Below are 21,326 nucleotides of genomic sequence, written 5' to 3'. Positions count from 1 at the left end.
TATGTGGTTACATTGCACATTTGATTTGCACTCACACAGCTACATAAAAATAAGAAAAAAAAATACTTCCCTTACACCCAGGATTTTGGCAGGCTCACCTAGACTAGGGTGATGTCACTGGTTCTTCTCACTGGATCCTGAGAAAGCTGAGGAATCCAGACAATGTATTCCTGCAAAGCTCTGGAGGAGGGATGAGCTCAGGTGTGTTTGGATCCTAGTCTGAAGCCACCTACCAACAAACCTACCAGGAACTGGTGCCCTGCTGCCTTATGTGTATACGCCCCTGCAGCTGCAGGGAATGACCCAGCACAGATGTTTGGCACATTACAGATGACAGCTTCCTGGTGGGCTGGTTCTAGTGGGCTCAGACTAGAATATATATATATATCTATATCTATATCTATATCTATATATATATATATATATATATATATATATCTATATATATATATATATATATATATATATCTATATATATATATATATATATATATATATATATATATATATATATATATATATATATATATATATATATATATATATATATATATATATATCTATCTATCTATCTATCTATCTATCTATCTATCTATCTATATATATATATATATATATATATATATATATATATATATATATATATATATATATATATATATATATATATATAAAATCTTTGCTGCGCTTATGATAAATGGACACATAAAAACTTCCACAGTGTCAAAATGATATAAAAACACAATGCTGTGGACTAAAATAAACAATATTATAAACCAAAAATTGTGCTATATAAATCCACACTGCAAAGAGATGTGTCCCTGATGACGTAATTTCTAACGAAACATGTAGGGCATGACTGAAAGTCATGATGTCACCATGCATGCACATAAGCAAACAGCATTGTGGGATGTGTAGTTGCCTGGATGCAGATTGCTGTGTGTTTCTGTAATTGCATTTCAATTTGGAATAAAGTACTCCTTAAGGAATTTATACTATGGGAGCATGGCGCTCTTTTTTTCTCTCTTTACTGAGCATCTAAAGCCTGAGTGGGGAGAGATGGAAGAGGCCCGTAATGTGGTGGTCTTCCTACCATTATATACAAGTGATTTCTGACTCTTTTTTTCTACTATGAGTCTCGTGCAATCTGTTAAGCTGATGTCTGTGTGAAGCACTTTCTTTAAATGTCTGATAAAGCCATGGGAGCATTTCTGGAGTGGAAGAACTTGGTGTTTGGATATACTTTTTGGGTTTTTACTGTTTATTATTTCTGATTTGGTGTATTGGACTTTTTGATTTATATACAGTATCTCACAAAAGTGAGTACACCCCCCACATTTTTGTAAATATTTTATATATTTTCATGTGACAACACTGAAGAAATTACACTTTGCTACAATGTAAAGTAGTGAGTGTACAGCTTGTACAACAGGGTAAATTTTCTGTTCCCTCAAAATAACTCAACACACAGCCATTAATGTCTAAACCGCTGGCAACAAAAGTGAGTACACCCCTAAGTGAAAATGTCCAAATTGGGTCCAAAGTGTCAATATTTTGTGTGGCCACCATTATTTTCCGCCTTAACCCTCTTGGGCATGGAGTTCACCAGAGCTTCACAGGTTGCCATTGGAGTCCTCTTCCACTCCTCCATGACGACATCATAGAGCTGGTGGATGTTAAAGACCTTGCACCTCTCCACCTTCCGTTTGAGGATGCCCCACAGATGCTCAATAGAGTTTTAGGTCTGGAGACATGCTTGGCCAGTCTATCGCCTTTACCCTCAGCTTCTTTAGCAAGGCAGTGGTCATCTTGGAGGTGTGTTTGGGGTCGTTATCATGTTGGAATACTGCCCTGTGGCCCAGTCTCCGAAGGTAAGGGATCATGCTCTGCTTCAGTATGTCACAGTACATGTTGGCGGCCATGGTTTCCTCAATGAACTGTAGCTCCCCAGTGCCGGCAGGACTCATGTAGCCTCAGACCATGACACTCCCACCACCATGCTTGATTGTAGGCAAGACACACTTGTCTTTGTACTCCTCACCTGGTTGCTGCCAGCCACATATGCTTGACACCATCTGAACTAAATAAGTTTATCTTGGTCTCATCAGACCACAGGAAATGGTTCCAGTAATCCATGTCCTTAGTCTGCTTGTCTTCAGCAAACTGTTTGCCAGCTTTCTTGTGCATCATCTTTAGAAGAGGCTTCCGTCTGTGATGTTGGCAGCACTCATACGTCTATTTCTCAAAGAGAACCTCTAGATAGGACGCTGAGCATGTGCACTCAACTTCTTTGGTCAACCATGGCGAGGCCTGTTCTAAGTGGACCCTGTCCTGATAAACCACTGTATGGTCTCGGCCACCGTGCTGCAGCTCCATATAACTTAGGCCATCTTTATGTAGAGCGACAATTCATTTTTGTTGGATCCTCAGAAAGTTGTACTTCCAGTGACCAGTAGGAGAGAGTGAGAGCGATAACATCAAATTTAGCACACCTGCTCCCCATTCAAGCAATTGAAGAAATGTAAAAAAACAAGTAAATACTTTCCTATCTATTTACTAATGCTAGCAGCATAATGCCTTATACCCACAATGAGAAAATTGGACAAAAAGCACCCCTTTAGAAGCGATTGATAATCTGATCGTTACCACACAGGCGATCAAGACAGTTCATGTAACATGCGATTTTTGTTTAATCAGTACAGTGACCAAGGCCGCACATGCTCCAAAACGAAACAATACATTACATCACTTCCCAAGTTGTATTCTGTCATACGAGAATTTTCATAACTTGAGTAACCTGTTAATTTTCTATATGAAACTAGCATGCAAAAAAATAGGCGATCATTCGTCTGATATTCTCATCCTGTGTACCAGGGTTGAAGTGGATGTAAACCCTGTTTATGAAATCTGACCCAGGCATATCTGTAGTGTTTACTTATCTCTCTCCAAAGCCCTAAGTCCTGTGTCTTTCTGCTGCTCCATTCTTCTGTTATCAGCATGAGTCACTTCTGACAAGCTCTCCGACACAGGAGATAAAAGCAGCTGGAAATTTGTGTCGGGGAGCTAACTTAGAGACTGATAAGCAGAGAGCTTGTCTATTCATAGTACAGCTCTGCAAGTTTCTTCTTTCCTCTGCCTCAGCTCAAACGCAGTGTATGCCCAGACTCCTCTCTCACTGCTGAAACAGAACATGTACTTTCTAAACAGTATATAAAGCTGAAGATAGCAAATATACAAGTAAAACTTATGTAGGGAGATTTGTTTCATCTCTGTGTATCATCTGAGGCTGTTCACTTCACTTTAAAGTGATAATTAACACAAAATGTTATTTTTTTAAATAACAAACATGTCATACTTACCTGCTCTGTGCAGCAGTTTTGCACAGGGCAGTCCGGATCCTCCTCTTCTCGGCTCCTGGCCTCTCCCTCCTGCCAAGTGCCCCCACAGCAAGCAGCTTGCAATGTTGGCACCCAAGCAGGCGCGCTTCCGAGCTGCTGCTCTACGTGTTGATTCAGACATAGAGCTGTGGTTTGGCCCCTCCCCCCCTCTCTCCTCATTGGCGGGAGCCAATGGCTGTCTCAGCCAATGAAGAGGAAGGGTCCCCGGAGAGCCGATGTTCTTGTGCATTTAGATGGAACTTAGGTAAGTATTAGAGGGGTGGGGAGGGGGGGGGGGCTGCACACAGAATGTTTTTTACCTTCTTGCATAGAATGGATAAAGGCAAAAGACCTTCAGCCATTAGAACCACTTCAAGGATTAAAAATAGTTAATGTTGATTGGGAGAGTTTTGTTTCTCTTTAAAGTCAACCTGTGCATTCATCAGTTAGGTGTCTCTCAATCTGTGTCTTTCATCCCTTTAATTAGAGACAGGTAAATGGCACATTTACATGGCTGGTTGATGTTTGCTGTAAGCTGTGGAACCTGAACGGCATGAGGAAACATTGCCTTTTACCAGTACGGCTCAGCATGATCTGCTCCAGGCTTTGCAGAGGGTGTTCAGCATGTTAACACATTCCTTTTATTTTTCGGTGTCTCATTTACATCTTACAAGCCATGCAATTACTGCGTCCTCTGCTCCCATTAATGGCTTACTGTGTTTTCTGATGGCATGCATTACTGAATGTTAAGCTTCCTTGTGAAATAGCTGTAACATTTTTTTCAATTAAAATTCATCACAATCTTTTCTTGTTAAAAAAATAAATAAAAATTCATCACAATTTAATGTCAGTACAGTAAACCATGACCAAAAAAACAGGAGATAAATATACTGTCATTTATTGCTCTGAACTAGAGCAAAAATCCAGCCAAACACTGAAATACAAATGTAAAAATGCTTTATGGGAATGGGTGTACCAGAGAAAATAGATGCATCTTTGTATAGCTAACCCTGATATAATTACCCTAGTGACAACGTGACACCACTATTCATAGCTGACAGCTCTGAAGCTTCCTGAGTCAGCTCCCTGGCTCTGGTGGTGGTCTCCCTGTGCCCTGTCTTCCTTTAAAAGTACTTATCCTACCTACCCACACCTCTTACTTAGCCTTACTTATCCTACCTACCCACACCTCTTACTTAGCCTTACTTAGCCTACCTAATCACACCTCTTACTTAGCCTAAGGCCGCGTACACACGCGCGGACTGTTCGCCCAACCTTGTCCGCTGAACAGTGTTTGGGCGGACAGTCCGCTCGTGTGTGGGGCTTCAGCGGACAGTTTCAGCGGACAGTTGGCCGAACAAGGTCTTACGGAAATTCCGAAAAACTGTCCGCTGAAACAAGGTTTCAGCGGACTGTTCGCTCGTGTGTAGGCTTGTTCGGCCAACTAAGTCTCGCGCATGCTCAGAAAGGATTTCCACGTCGGAAGGTTGCATTGCAGTGTATAGGACGTCGTATTTTTCGTCCCATCGTACGTGCCGTTCACGTCATCGCGCACGGTTTCAGCAAACTGTTCGTCCGTCGTGTGTGGCCATGTCCGTCCATGCTAAGTTTGAGCGGACTGTTCGCTCAAACTGTTGGACGGACAAAGTTGGGCCAACAGTCCGCGCGTGTGTACGCGGCCTTACTTAGCCTACCTAATTACACCTCTTACTTAGGCTTACTTAGCCTACCTACCCACACCTCTTACTTAGCCTTACTTAGCCTACCTAATCACACCTCTTACTTAGCCTCACTAAGCCTACCTACTCACACCTCTTACTTAGCCTTACTTAGCCTACCTAACCACACCTCTTACTTAGCCTTACTTAGCCTACCTACTCACACCTCTTACTTAGGCTTACTTAGCCTACCTACTCACTCCTCTTATTTAGCCTTACTTAGCCTACCTACCCACACCTCTTACTTAGCCTTACTTAACCTACCTAATCACACCTCTTACTTAGCCTACCTAATCACACCTCTTACTTAACCTACCTACTCACACCTCTTACTTAGGCTAAGTAAGACTAAGTAAGAGGTGTGGTTAGGTATGCTAAGTAAGGCTAAGTAAGAGGTGTGGGTAGGTAGGCTAAGTAAGGCTAAGTAAGAGGAGTGAGTAGATAGGCTAAGTAAGGCTAAGTAAGAGGTGTGATTAGGTAGGCTAAGTAAGCCTAAGTAAGAGGTGTGAGTAGGTAGGCTAAGTAAGGCTAAGTAAGAGGTGTGGTTAGGTATGCTAAGTAAGACTACCTACTCACACCTCTTACTTAGGCTTATTTAGCCAACCTACTCACACCTCTTACTTAAGCCCCATACACACTATCAGATTGTCTGCTGATTTTTTCCATCAGATTTACCAAAACCATATAATATGAGGTCAAACCTTAGGAGTTTCAAAGTGTATGCAATCAGGCAGGCCCTTGCACTACATGGTTTTGGTAAACCTGAAGGAAAAAATCAGCAGACAATCTGATAGTGTGTATGGGGCTTTAGCCTTACTTAGCCTATCTACTCACTCCTCTTACTTAGCCTAGTAAAGAAAGAAAGGGCAGACGGGACTTTTAAGGTACCAAAATTTAGAATAAACAATCAATTTGAAAAAATATACATTTTATTTAAACAAATCTTTAAAATCACAGTAAGCATATACAAGAGTCACACAATATTTCTTTAAACATGTACAACCACTTCTTACTCTACATGCTTCCATCAGAGGAGCTTCTTCAGGAGTTTTTGGAAGTGTTGCATGAAGTATTATATACTATAAAGAAAACAACAATTGTAAATGGGTATGCTTAAAAATTGCCGTAAGTAAAATTGCATGGCATGTCATGTAAATATTACATTTTATAGAATACATTTTATACAAAATAATGATAAACTGAAGAGGAATGCCTACCGGATGCTTGTATTCATAAAACACTATTTATTAGATGCATAGACCGAAACAAAGGTTTACAAGAACTGGAAGGACCTTATTGTAACCAAAGAGAGAGAATAAATGAAACCATATTTGCGTAGTGTTAAATAATATTGGATAGTCCTATAAAGTATATGGTTGTGATTAAAGAATAAAATTTACCTAAATTCTAGACAAAAAATAGAACCAATGGGGTCTGCCATCCCATCAGGGAGGGATGATCTTATACCAAGGACCAAACAATGTAAAGGGACTGGAAATAGGGAATTCCACCCGTTGTTTTGCCCCACAACACCGAAAGACGCACCAAGGGTTCACCTAATAAAGGGTGATATTGTTGGGGAAAACAGCCTGGAGTTGTCCTAAAAAATTATGACAAAAAAGAGAAAATAGAATTTAGTATAGTACTGATATTTCTATATAGGGGAATTAAGTATATTCCAAAACTTCCAACCAGATAAAGAACCGATCTCTCTATTACGGATCTCATTACCCTGTCAGTATAGGATGCTCCAGTGGCACCATTTATATCTTCCTCCGTCCTGCCGGCGTCTCACATAGCCGGCGGGGGTGTGGACGCATTAGATGGCACCATTGCACATGTCCAGGAAACCAAGTGGCGGAAGTGACCTCACACGCATCAGCACATCTGGTCACCCTCCGCCATCTTGGAACCTCCACATCCGCCCAGTTCACCGCTTGACAGGAATCAACCTATCCGAACGCTGCAACAGGCAGGTGGGCTCTCATTGGGCATGACACTAGAGCTGCCACGCAGCCAATGGTCACAGCATTGGGAATAGGAGAGAGGACAAGCTGAAAAACTACGCCTGCGGGCCCGAGTAAAAGACACAGTGATTGGTTGGACACTGTTTTTACAAGTGCCCGGGGCGTCCATATGGTTACTGATTCCATCCTCGATCTGGCAAATTCAATTATAAACAGTAGAAAACAGTAATTAAATCAATCTTTTAAATAAGATCTAAATAACATCTAAAGAGGAGGCATCCATAATCGGTTACACATGTACATATGAGTCACAGAGAAATATAAATAAATGTCACATTGCATTTTCATCAAAGAAAAAAGGGAAAAGAAAGAAAACAGAAACAATAAATATGGTACACATCTTTTTTTTTTTTTAAATAATAAACCACAGAAGTAAAATAATGGCTATTCATTGAAATGTTTTATCTCAACTGTCTTTTCAATATCGCATCAGGCAAGTAAAGTTGGAATTCCATTATTGTGGCTAGAGCCCATGCAAAATAGTTTGAAGTGGAGGAAAAGAAAAGAGAGAGGGAAGGATAGGAAATGGGAAAAAGGGAGGGGAGGAGAAAGGGGAAAAAAACAAAAAAAACCTACCCACACCTCTTACTTAGGCTTACTAAGCCTACCTACCCACACATCTTACTTAGCCTACCTACCCACGCCTCTTACTTAGGCTTATTTAGCCTACCTACCCACACCTCCACCTCTTCCTAGCCCCCCCAATGCTTCAAACATATTAACATCATAGCACTGTGTAATACAGTAATAAGGGACTGTTGCACAGGAAGGGAGGGCACTGGGCAACCCTTAAAAGCTTAGTCCTACAATTTAAGCAGGATAAGATGGAGCCAAGAATATGATACGGGTAGCTGCGGAGCTGCAAGTTCTGAATATCTGTGTTACCCTCGTGCTTTGAGATATGGAAAGGTTGGTGATATTAAAAAGCAATTATTTTTTTTAGGCAAAATAGTTCACATATACACGGACTAGCCATACCTTTATGACCCCTGACAGGTTACGTGAATACCATTGATTATCTCATTACAATGGCATCTTAAAGTCAATAGGATACATTAGGCAGCAAGTGAACATGTTGTCTATGAATCTGATGCGTTGAAAGCAGAAAAAATGGATGTTGCACTTTTATGTGTATGGAGCTGCATAGGATGCCCATGCAGACCTGTGTCCACAGCCTAAAGTGACTACAATGGACACGTGAACATCAGAACTGGACCATGGAACAATGGAAGCAGGTGGCCTGGTCTGAATAATCATGTGGATAGCCGGGTTTGTGTGCCGTGCTTACCTGTGCAACAGATGGCACCAGGCTACAGTATGGGAAGAATTGCCTTGGTGGAGGCAGTGTGATGCTGGGAAACACTGGTTCCTGCCATTCATGTGGATGTTACTTGACACATACCATTTAAACATTGTTGCTGACCAAGTACGATCTTTCATGGAAACCGTATTCCCTGATGGCAGTGGCCTCTTTCAGCAGCATAATGTGCCCTGCCACATTACAAAAATGGCTCAAGAATGGTTTGTGGAACCCAATGAGCTTTAGGTGTTGATTTTGCCCCCAAATTCTCCAGATCTCGATCCAATTGAGCATCTGTGGGATGTGCTGTAAAAAACTAGTCCGATCCGTGGAGGCCTCACCTTACAACTTACAGGACTTAAATGATCTGCTACTGACATCTCTTGGTGCCAGATACCACCTTCAGAGGTCTAGTGGTGTCCATGCCACAATGAGTAAGGGATGTTTTGGTGGCAAAAGGGGGACCTTCTCAATATGAGGTGGATGTCATAAAGTTATAGCTGATCGGTGTATATATATTATGAAGAATAATAGAACAATGGTGACACTAGTGGCAATAATTCTTTGACAGAGAAACTGTAATGCACCAAAGCAAATACTACTTACATCATATATGCTGCAGTATACCATAGATGAAGCTTAGTGCATTATATCATGTGGCAAATTATCGACAATGAAAAACCTGACCCATTGGGGGTTATTTACAAAAGGCAAATCCACTTTGCACTGCAAGTGCACTTGGAAGTGCAGTCAATCTAAATCTAAGGGGTAGATCTGAAATGACTGGAAGCTCTGCTGATTTTATCATCCAATCACGTGCAAGCTAAAATGCTGTTTTTTATTTTTCTTGCATGTCCCCCTCCGATCTACAGCGACTGCACTGCCAAGTGCACTTGCAGTGCAAAGTGGATTTTCCCTTAGTAGATGCAAGATGGCCAAGACCATACAGTGGTTTAACATGACAGGTTCCACTCAGAACAGGCCTCTTCATGGTTGACCAAAGTGCACGTGCTCAGTGTTGTATCCAGAGGTTGTCTTTGGGAGATAGACGTATGAGTGCTGCCAGCATTGCTGCAGAGGTTGAAAGGGTGGGTGGTCAGCCTGTCAGTGCTCAGACCATACGCCGCACACTGTACCAAATTGGTCTGCATGGCTGTCGTCCCAGAAGGAAGCCTCTTCTAAAGATGATGCACAAGAAAGCCCGCAAAACAGTTTGCTGAAGACAAACAGACTAAGGACATGGATTACTGGAACCATATCCTGTGGTATAATGAGACCAAGATAAACTTATTTGGTTCAGATGGTGTGAAGCGTGTGTGGCGGTAACCAGGTGAGGACTGAGGAGTACAAAGACAAGTGTGTCTTGCCTACAGTCAAGCATGGTGGTGGCAGTTTCATGGTCTGAGGCTGCATGAGTGCTGCTGGTACTGGGGAGCTACAGTTTGAAGGAACTATGAATGCCAACATGTACTGTGACATACTGAAGCCGAGCATGATCTCCTCCCTTCGGAGATTGGGCTGCAGGGCAGTATTCCAACATAATCACCCCAAACACACCTCCAAGACGACCACTGCCTTGCTAAAGAAGCTGAGGGTAAACATGATGGACTGGCCAAGCATGTCTCCAGACCTAAACCCTATTGAGCATCTGTTTGGCATACTCAAATGGAAGGTAGAGTGCAAGGTCTCTAAAATCCACCAGCTCTGTGATATCAACATGGAGGAGTGGAAGAGGACTCCAGTGGCAACCTGTGAAGCTCTGGTGAACTCCATGCCCAAGAGGGTTAAGGCAGTGCTGGAAAATAGTGGCGGCTACACAAAATATTGACACTTTGGGCCCAATTTGGACATTTTCACTTAGGGGTGTACTCACTTTTGTTGCCAGAGGTTTAGACATGGCTGTGTGTTGAGTTATTTTGAGGGGACAGCAAATTTACACTGTTATACAAGCTGAACACTCACTACTTTACATTGTAGCAAAGTGTAATTTCTTCAGTGTCGTCACATGAAAATATATAATAAAATATTTACAAAAATGTGAGGGGTGTACTCACTTTTGTGAGATACTGTATGTACTTATTTTGTTAATGAATAGAGTAAGGGCCGGTTCACACTGCAGGCGAGGCGAGGCGACTCCGACTTGCCTCGCCGCGACCTGCAGCGGCCTCGGCGGCGACTTGCAAATGACTTCTGTATAGAAGTCAATGCAAGTCGCCCCGAGGTCGCCCAAAAGTAGTACAGGAACCTTTTTTCTGAGTCGGAGCGACTCGAGTCGCTCCTCTCAGAACGGTTCCATTGTACAGAACGGGGGCGACTTGCGAGAGCGAGGCGAGGCGAGTCGTGTCGCCTCGCATCGCCCGCTGTGTGAACCGGCTCTAATGGCACATATTTGGTTAAAATGCATGTGAACCTAAAAATCTAAATGTAATATTGCTCTGTTTCAAATTCCACTTTATACATTGACATACCTCTTTAGACCCAGAATGTCCGGACACCAGGGCCACTTGCTGACTTGCCACCATTCACAGGCAGCTTAACTATTCATTAAGACACGGAAGTTGAATCCAATGCAGTACAGAGCATGTTTAGAGTGTTTTGAAGTGTAAGAAGACAATGACCTTCTTAAAGAGGAAGTAAAGCCTTAATAAAAATAAAAATAGACCCTGCAAGGCAAAGGCATAATGAGCTAGTATGCATAGGTATGCATGATACCTAACTCATTATGAAAAACTGACCTGAGATGGAAGCCCCCTGAAATGACCTTCGTCACCCTCTAAAGCCGCCATGATACCCGGAGTGACTTCTGGGTATCGCAGCGCCGGCACTGTGACTGGCCGGAGCCGTGCTGATGTCACCCCCGAGCGTGCGCACGGGAGCTGCCACTAACAGCATGATTGCCATTAGCGGCATGCTTAGTGCGCCTGCACACCGCTGTCTATGGTGCATGTGCCGTAGAACGCGGTGCCTATCATGCAAATATCTCCTAAACTCTGTAGGTTTAGGAGATATTTCTTGGACCTACAGGTAAGCCTAATCTAAGATAATCTAGGCTTACCTGTTGGTCAAAGTGGTCTGTAAAGGTGTACAACCACTTTAAGCCCTGTCTCTGTGAAGTACATGGAAGAACATGGAACATGCTAGAAACTGGAAGGGTCTAGCTATAACTAAACTAACTAGCCTTATAGTTGAACTAAAATCTGCAATATTTACCTTCCTTCAATAGTGCAAAGTCCCATGGTGGTGCCAGTAACCTGTACCCGGCTTCTTCTGGATGCTGGGTTGCAGCTATCCTCATTGGCCAGAGTAGGATGATGTCATTCCTGTTCCGGTGTTGTGACATATACAGTGCGGCCATCGAAAAGTGTCTGCCCCATACTGCGCAGGCGCAGCGCTTGCGCAGTACGGAGCAGAAGGAGATTCGGAAAATCCCCGAAGAGGAACGGCGCCTGCGCCGTGAGTCGAGGTGCAAGCCCCACCATCCAAGTGGACATAGGGCTGCACATATTAGAGGGCCCCTCGCGGGCTCGCTTCGCTCGCCACGCTTCAGGCACAGCCAGGGATGGTGCAAGGATTTTTAGCACCCTAGGCGAAACCTCATTTTGCCACCCCCCATTGGCTCCACGCCTGACTCCACCCCCAGAATACGGCCTCACCAGCGCCCATAAATTACAGACTTGGGGGGACATTTGGCAGATCATTCAACATAATAGATAGATATACACTCACATTTTAAAATTAAATTTCATGGTCATCACATTCACATAATGTTATTCTCATTAAGGCCCCTTTCACACTGGGGCGGTGTGGGCGTCGGCGGCGGTCTGCGTTTAACCCCCGCTAGCGGCCGAAAAAGGGTTAAAACCGCCCGCAAAGCACCGCTGTAGCGGCGCTTTGCCGGCAGTATAGCCGTGCTGCCCCATTGATTTCAATAGGTAGGAGCGGTTTCACCGCTCCAAATATGCTCCAAATATGCGGCTAGCAGGACTTTTTTCACCGTCCTGCTAGCGCACCGCTCCAGTGTGAAAACCCTCCGGCTATCACACTGGAGTGAAAGGGGGCGGTTTATTCAGGCACTATACAGGCGCTATTTTTAGCGCTGTAGCGCCTGAAAACCGCCCCAGTGTGAAAGGGGCCTAATAGAGAGAAAGCAACAGTTTTTTACTTACCTCACAGTCACACCAGTAACCTGTTGCTGGCACCAACTGTATTTGCCAGCCTGTATACCTGCCTCTTGTGGAGTGGTGCCTCTTCTCTTCCTGTTCCAGCTAGCCCAGGCTGCGCGCACCTGACCCCAAGCCCAGAGAGCGGCCTTCAAGCGCCACGCCGACGTCGCCCTGCTGTATCCCATGATGATGCATGCTGCATCCATCCTCCATCCATCCTCCATTCCAGGAGAGCGTGGGGGCGGGGCCAGGGGTGCTGTGCTATCAAATGACACGTGTCATCATGTCACAGAGGAATGACAGAGAGCGGAGGGGAGGAGGAGGAGGGGGAGACGGGCGGCTGCTGCTGTGCCTGTGTGTTATCATGAGTAATGTCACAGACCGTCGGACTGACAGAGAATGGAGGGGGGGGGGGCGGCTGCTGCTGTGCCCGTGTGTTATCATCATGACGACTCATGATGATAACACACAGGTACAGCAGCAGACGCGCCCCCTCCATTCTCTGTCAGTCCGACGGTCTGTGACATTACTCATGATTCATCAGCTGCTGCGTGTCATCATCATCACAGTCACAGAGGGACTGACTGATCGGAGGAGGAGGGGGGGCGGACGGCTGCTGCCTTTGACACTGAGAGGCGTGAGCGAGGTGATACTATAACAGAAGAGAGGATTACTGGGAAGCCAGAGTGGGGTGGGGGGGGGGGGGAGGGCGGATGGCGCTGTTGCTTAACATGGCACTGGCAAAGTAGTAGTTGCAGCAAGGACAGTGCAGCCAGCCAGGAATAAAATAAACAGTGGCCAGGCGCCCTAGGCGGCAGTACTCCCCAGGTGGTTGCCTAGTCCGCCTAGTGGTAGCGCCGGCCCTGGGCACGGCCTCGCTTAGATCGGCACTTTTTATTCTAACTCTATGTCCACTTGGATGGTGGGGCTAGAACCTGGATCATTTCGGCTATTTTCGGAATCTGCTTGTCCTGTGTACTGCTCATGCGCAGTACACAGCGGACACTATCCGACAGGACACTGGAGTTCAGTAATGCCAGCACACAGGATAGTAAACAGTGTACTGTACATTCTTTAGAAGACTGTGAGCAGCCAAGTAGGTTTATCTGATGGCAGAAAAGACATGCAATAACTAAAAAAAAAACCTGCTTGCTTGCATTTTTTTACCTTTATGACCTGTATAAACGGTCGGAAATTCTGACGGAAAAGGTCCGATCAGATTATATTGTCAGAAAATCCGATCCTGTGTGGGCTCTATTTGACTTTTTCCGTCAGAAATTCAGACGGAAAAAATTTGAAAGCAGGATCTAAAATTTTCCAACAACAAAATCCGATCAGACTTTTTCCGCTCGTTTGTAGAGAATTCCGATCGGACAAAGTGCCACGCATGCTCAGATCAAATTATGAAACCAAAGCTATTGGCTACTAGCCGCAGCATAGTCCCATCGCAACGAACGAACGTCATCACGCTCCGAATGATCAGATTTTCCAACAACTTTGTCCGACCGGACCGTGTCTATGCAACACCAGTTTCGGACAAAATCCATTGGAAAAAAATCCGATGGATTTTGTTGTCGGAATGTCCGACCGTGTGTATGGGGACTGACACTTTAGTTCTGCTTTAACAGGGCAGGGGGAACAGAGGGAGATTGCCGATCACTTAAAGTGGTTGTAAAGTTAAAAGGTTTCTTACCCTAATGCGTTCTCTGCATTAAGGTAAAAAAAAAAAAAAAAAAAAAACTTTCCATGTCAGCTCCCCCAGCCCTCCTTTAAATACTTACTTGTTCCTGATTCCGATCCAGTGCTGTGCCCATCTGCAGCAGTGCTGCTCTTCTCTCGCCTCTTCTCACAAGAGGTTAGGCAGCAGGGAGAGCCATTGGCTTCTGCTGCTGTCAATCAAATCCTGTGAGCGGGGGGTAGGCTGAGCCGCACTGTCTGTGTCAATAGACACAGACAGTGCGGCTCGGGATCAATCCTGCATGAGTGCCCTCCCTAGCAAGCGGCTAGCTATGGGAGCACTTGGAAGGCACGAGTAGCCATGAGCGCTAGTGGGAGGTCCCAGAAGAAGAGGATTGAGTCTGCTCTGTACAAAACCATTGCACAGAGCAAGTATGTATGACATGTTTATTTTAGAAAAATAGAAAAACGAAACCTTTACAATCTCTGGGAGTAATCAAGTTGTACTGTCCCAAAACCTCCACTAAATGTCAGCATACTACAGAACTATAATAACCTGATGCAGTTCAATACAACACAGAAAACATACATATAAGTGGGCAGAACAAATAGGTGTAAATATATGGCAGTATATCTATACAGGTTACAATGAGAAGGAACTTAAGCAATTAAAATCCCTCCAATCTATGCATAGCATAGTAAAGTCTTCTTGGAAAACAAGACATTCAGATGTCTCCTTCCATCAAATATCCTAAAAATCATTCCTTTACATACCATTGGCCAGAACCACATCCCAGATTGCTGGTATAGAGTGCAAATATAGCCTAAAATTCGAGCTCTTTATTATGGCTGTTTAATGTTAGTAATGTAATTGTATTTTGTTTTATAATATTATGGCTATTCTGTATATGCGCTTTAAAGCAGCGGTTCTAATGGATTGTAAAGGAGTGAGTTGGATGGTGCTGCCCATTGTTCTGAAATGAAGAATCCTCTTATTTTTGGACTACTGTATGTGTTGGAATGAAGCATATATACACACACACACACATACACATACACTATATTACCAAAATTATTGGGACGCCTGCCTTTGCATGCACATGAACTTTAAAGGCATCCCAGTCTTATGCCGCGTACACACGAGCGGAACGTCCGACAGAAAAAGTCAGACGGAATCTTTTGATCGTATATTCCGATCATGTGTATGCCTCATCTGACTTTTTTTTTTTACTAAAATTCTGACGGACTTAGAAATAGAACATGTTTTAAATATTTCCAATTCCTATCGGGAAAAATACTCGTCTGTATGCTATTCCGACGGACCAAAAACTACGCATGCTCTGAACAAGTACAACACGGAGGCTATTGGCTACTGGCTATTGACCTTCTTTTTTCTAGTCCCATCATGCGTGTTGTATGTCACTGTGTTCTTGACAATCGAACTTTGGTGTGATCATGTGTAGGCAAGACAGTTTCAGTGGATCTCCGTCTGAAAAACCTTTGGAGTTCCACTGAGTTCCGTCGGAAAACCAGTCGGGAATAAAGGGCATTAGTCCGTAGGGTTCAATATTGAGTTGGCCCACCCTTTGCAGCTATACCAGCTTCAACTCTTCTGGGAACGCTGTCCACAAGGTTTAGGAGTGTGTCTAAGGTCCAGAAAGACATGGATGAACGAGTTTGGGGTGGAGGAACTTGACTGGCCTGCACAGAGTCCTGACCTCAACCCGATAGAACACCTTTGTTATGAATTAAAGCGGAGACTGCGAGACAGGTTTTCTCATCCAACATCAGTGCCTGACCTCACAAATGCGCTTCTGGAAGAATGGTCAAACATCCCCATAGACACACTCCTAAACCTTGTGGATAGCCTTCCCAGAAGATTTGAAGCTGTTATAACTGCAAAGGGTGGGCCAACTCAATATTAAACCCTACAGACTAAGACTGGGGTGCCATTAAAAATCATGTGAGTGTAAAGGCAGGTGTCCTAATACTTTTGGTAATATAGACAGGGAGCGGGCTTACATTCACCCCAGGCCTGAGTCCATGGCTATTATGGGAAGTTAGGAAACCATGATAAATGGACTGTAGTGCAAATCTGCAAAATGCCAAAAGCATTAAAGATGCATAGGTGTGAATCCAGCCTAAGTCTCTCACAAACTTAGCAGCCAGGAATGTATTACCTTGATTGAATTGTAGAACAGTGTCACAGTACCAGAACCTTTAAGCCAACCCGGCAGTACTGTGAAGGTAGGTTAGATGTGGGTGCGTCCTCCAAGTAAGTCACCAGGCCCTTCTGAGAGACCAGCCTTCATCCTGGCTCTCCCCAGCAAGGGTCCTCCCCTGGATGTCCTCAGCTTGGCTCAGCTTCTTCCAAACCGGCAAGACAGCCTAAGGACCTCAGAAGTAGTAGGCCCCAGACAGGCTTCTGGGCCTGATTGCAGCAGTGTATCCTCCAGGCCTTGAGGGCCACAGCTCAGGCCTGATTAGAGCGCAAGGCATCTGTGCGATAAATACCCCCTCCCAGAATGCACAGCAGCAGGAACCTCCTACTGGGCTGTTTCTGGAAAAAGAATATTCACTACAGCTTAACCACTTGCCGACCAGCGCACGACGATGTACGTCGACAGAATGGCACGGGCAGGCAAATGGGCGTACATGTACGTCCCTTTAAATTTGCCGCCCTGCCATCGGGAGCGCGCCGCCAGCGGCGCGCTCCCGCGCTGGTCGGGACCCGCGGACTCGATCGCCGCGGGCATCCCCGCAATCGTCTCACGGAGCGGCCGAATGGAGAAGTGCCGTTGTAAACAACATTTCTCCATTCTGCCTAGCAACTAATGACACTGATCTCTGCTCCATGTGATTGGAGCAGAGATCAGTGTTGACTAAATGAAAGCCCAACCCCCCACAGTTAGTAACACACCCCTAGGAACACTTAACCCCTACACTGCCACCCACTGGTTAACCCCTTCACTGCCAGTGTCATTTACACAGGAATCACTGCATTTATATAGCAATGGTCCCAAAAATGTGTCAAAAATGTCCGATGGGTCCCCCACAATGTCGCAGTCACAATAAAAATCGCTGATCGCCGCCATTACTAGTAAAAAAAAAAATAATAAAAAATTATTAATAAAAATGCTATAAAACTATCCCTATTTTCTAAACGCTATAACTTTTGCGCAAACCAATCAATAATCGCTTATTGCGATTTTTTTTACCAAAAATATGTAGAAGAATACGTATCGGCCTAAACTGAGGGAAAAAAATGTTTTTTTATATATTTTTGGGGGATATTTATTATAACAAAAAGTAAAAAATAATGCGTTTTTTTCAAAATTGGCGCTCTATTTTTGTTTATAGCGCAAAAAATAAAAACCGCAGGGGTGATCAAATACCACCAAAAGAAAGCTCTATTTGTGGGAAAAAAAGTCTGAAAGCCGGTCTGAAAGTGGTTAAAGAGGAGTTCCCCTGGAAAAAAAAATTAAAAGTCAGCAGCTACAAATACTGCAGCTGCTGACTTTTAATAATCGGACACTTACCTGTTCCAGGGTCCAGCGATGCGGGGGAACAAAGCCCCGCTCGTCCCCCCCATCCTCTTGGCGGGGCTGGCATTCTAACTGGGCATCCAGGCTGTGGCTTCACATCCGGGCACCCACTGCGCGCCGTGATTGGCCGTATAGTCATCTGGGACCTGTCACGTGTTCCAGATGACTGACAGCAGGGAGGGGCGGAGCTGAGCCCTTCCTGCGCCGAGGGGAAGTGATGTCACCAGCCCAGGCACTGAAGGAGGCAGACTACGTGGGGCCCCCTAGCAACAGGCATTTAGAGGTGAGTTTAAAAAAAATCCCAATTTTTTTTTTTTTTTTTAGGAATTTTGATGAATTTTTTATTTATTTTTTATGTGCAACACCACTTTAACTAAGTTGTTATTATCACACTGTCCTGTGGTACCAGTGACACCTACTGGCAACAGTGGGAAATGCACAACACAGTCAAATTCAGATCAGAATCAATAAACTATGTACAATTAATCTGAGCTGGTTACAGCTCAGCCAAAAACTAAATTTGTAATATAGCCCCATTTTTGGGAACAGGGGGCAACATATATACACACACACACACAGTATATATGAGAGTCCATGCAGAAAGGAAAGGGGAAAGCAGTCACCTGGTCTACACAGTACAGGAGAGGGGTTTCTGCTGGTGAATGTGTTTGCAATGTAAGTATAAAAAAAATCTCCAAAGTAAAAGTGGAATTATTTCACAATTCTGAGACAGGTGTAGAAACCTTTTGGATATTTGTGGTTACACAGCTGGTCCGCCTTAACCTGTAATTGTGTGACTTGCGAGCGTCTTTAGAGAATGATTTATGGTCTGGACAGGCAGGACGTGTTTTAGTGGAGTTGGAATGAATATGCGGACACCTGTAACCTGCACGCCGCCCATCACATCCGCCCTCAGCTCCAGCTAATGAGCCCCGATGGGGGGGGACACAGCTGTGTGCCGCTTGTGTTGTGTGTATACTGTCCTACTTGTGTCTTGGAACTGAGGACAGGGACGCCATTATTACACTTCTGTGGATGGGAGGATAGCTCATTAAGCTGCCACTTTTCCCGCACTGATGAGATTCTTGCAGCTGGAGGTCAAGATGGCTGGGCTCCATAGCCAAATGACTGCATTCAAGGGAAGCAATAGCCTGATACAGAGATATCATCTTTATAGCTTGGGAAGAACTATGGTCCAATTAAATAACATTAGATATTCTTTTATATATATATATATATATATATATATATATATATATATATATATATATATATATGGAAAAAAAACGGTTACATGTAAAAAAAATAAAAAAAAATAAAAAAAGACAACTTGACTATGATTTATTTTACTGAACAAGGAGCACTGGTCACACATCCATCACTTCGGTTAGGCTGATGTCAGACAGGTGATATTACCACTAGGGCAGGATCATTAAAGGGGTCATTTGTGTGTCCCTATGGAATCGCACCCTCTATAGTCACACGCAGCAAGATGTTGCTTTGTCACTGACAAGAACGCGATTCCATAGGGACAAGCAGGCAGCCTCTTAGCGGTTCAGCCGCTGTTGATTTTGTCAAACTGATATCTGACATCAATCAAAGGTGTATACTGCACTGTACAGTAAATCTTGGCATAAAGCCAAAGATCATATAGGCATTGCTTGCGTTATATCTTGCAGAACACATGTGCCATGATTAACCACTTGAGCCCCGGACCATTTGGCTGGCCAGTAACCAGAGCCCTTTTTGCGATTTGGCAATGCGTTATTTTAACTGACAATTGCGCGGTCGTGCGACGTGGCTCCCAAACAAAATTGACATACTTTTTTCCCACAAATAGAGCTTTCTTTTGGTGGTATTTGATCACCTCTGTGGTTTTTATTTTTTGCACTATTACCAAAAAAAGAGTGACAATTTTGAAAAAAATGCATTATTCTTTACTTTTTTCTATAATAAATATCCCCCAAAAATATGTAAAAAACGTCTTTTTTTCCTCAGTTTAGGCCGATATGTATTCTTCTACATATTTTTAGTAAAAAAAACACAATAAGCGTTTATTGATTGGCTTGCATAAAAGTTATAGCGTTTACAAAATAGGGGAGTTTTATGGCATTTTTAAATTATATTAATCATTTAATTTTATTAGTTAGGGTGGCGATCAGCAATTTTTATCGTGACTGCGACATTATGGCGGACACAACGGACACTTTTGGCGTGATTTTGGGCCATTCACATTTATACAGTGATCAGTGCAATTAAAAATGTATTGATTACTGTGTAAATGTGAATATGACTGGCAGTAAAGGGGTTAACCACTAGGTGGCGCTGTAGGGCTTAAGTGTGTCCTAGGGGGTGATTCTAACTATGGGGGGAGGGGCTGTGTGTGACATGACACTGATCACCGCTCCCAATTACAGGGAGCGGTGATCAGTGTCATTAGGCAGAACTGGAAAATGTATCTACATTAGCATTTCCCCGTTCTTCCTGTCCGTGAGACAATTGCGGGTATCCCTGTGGCCATCTAGACTGTGGGACCCGCGATCATGCTCACGGAGCTCCCGGCGGCCGCACCCGCAAGCCACCTCTTAAAGGGCAACGTACAGGTACGTGATTGTGCCCTTCTGCCGCAGTATATCTGTTGCAATGCATGAAACTATCCATGGCCACCACTGCCACCCCCTATTCAGGCGTCCAGCCCCTTTTCGGACCCCGGGCACCTGAGTTACAGAGGCTGTGTTTTTTTTGTTTTTTTTTAAGCATATGATTAGAGCCATAGGCTCTAGTAGGCTTCAAAAAAGGTGGACTGCTTTTCGCAGTCCACCCAGATGTGATCGCAAATCAAACTGATATTTGCTTTTCTAACACTCGCCTCCCTGCCAATCAGGGAGCGCGGGTCTAATACCCATCACCTGATTGGCTGAAAGCACAGAGGCACAAGTGGCTGCATATTATGGGCACAAATGGCTGCATATTATGGGCACAAATGGCCGCATTTGATGGGCACAAGTGGCTGCATATGAAAGGGCACAAGTGGCTGCATATGATGGGGCACAATTGGCTGCATATGACGGGGCACAAGTGGCTGCATATGACGGGGCACAAGTGGCTGCATATGACGGGGCACAAGTGGCTGCATTTGATGGGTACAAGTGACTGCATATGACAGGGCACAAGTGGCTGCATATGATGGGGCACAAGTGGCTGCATATGACGGGGCACAAGTGGCTGCATTTGATGGGGCACAAGTGGCTGCATGTGATGGGCACAGTGGTTGCATTTGTTGGGCACAGTGAGGGTGTAATTGATGTTTTTTTTTCAGTTTGTTTGCGCTTCCCCAAAATATGAGCACCAGCCACCACTGTTAACAACCACTGCCCTAGGTTATAGGTGGGTGTGCTACTAGTTGAGGCTCATTCATTGAGTGCTCAGTAAAGACATACCATGCATGGAGGTCCTGCATTTCATAAGCTAAGAAGCTAAGATATCAGATGCCAACCATCCCAGATTTGCTGGGACAAT

At 44.2% G+C, this 21,326-nt stretch overlaps 1 protein-coding gene across 1 annotated transcript in view; it reads left to right on the top strand.

The window, feature by feature from the left end:
- ARHGAP42 (Rho GTPase activating protein 42) overlaps positions 1-21,326 on the top strand; it is a 531,185-nt gene that overhangs the window by 426,757 nt on the left and 83,102 nt on the right. The gene's annotated exons all lie outside the window — the stretch shown is intronic.

Source organism: Lithobates pipiens, unplaced genomic scaffold, assembly GCF_037356315.1.
Source record: "Lithobates pipiens isolate NorthernLeopardFrog02 unplaced genomic scaffold, aLitPip1_a1.2 Scaffold_16, whole genome shotgun sequence".
Classification (NCBI taxonomy): domain Eukaryota; kingdom Metazoa; phylum Chordata; class Amphibia; order Anura; family Ranidae; genus Lithobates; species Lithobates pipiens.
Note: the sequence above shows the minus strand (reverse complement) of the source record. Positions and strands in the feature narration are given on the sequence as shown.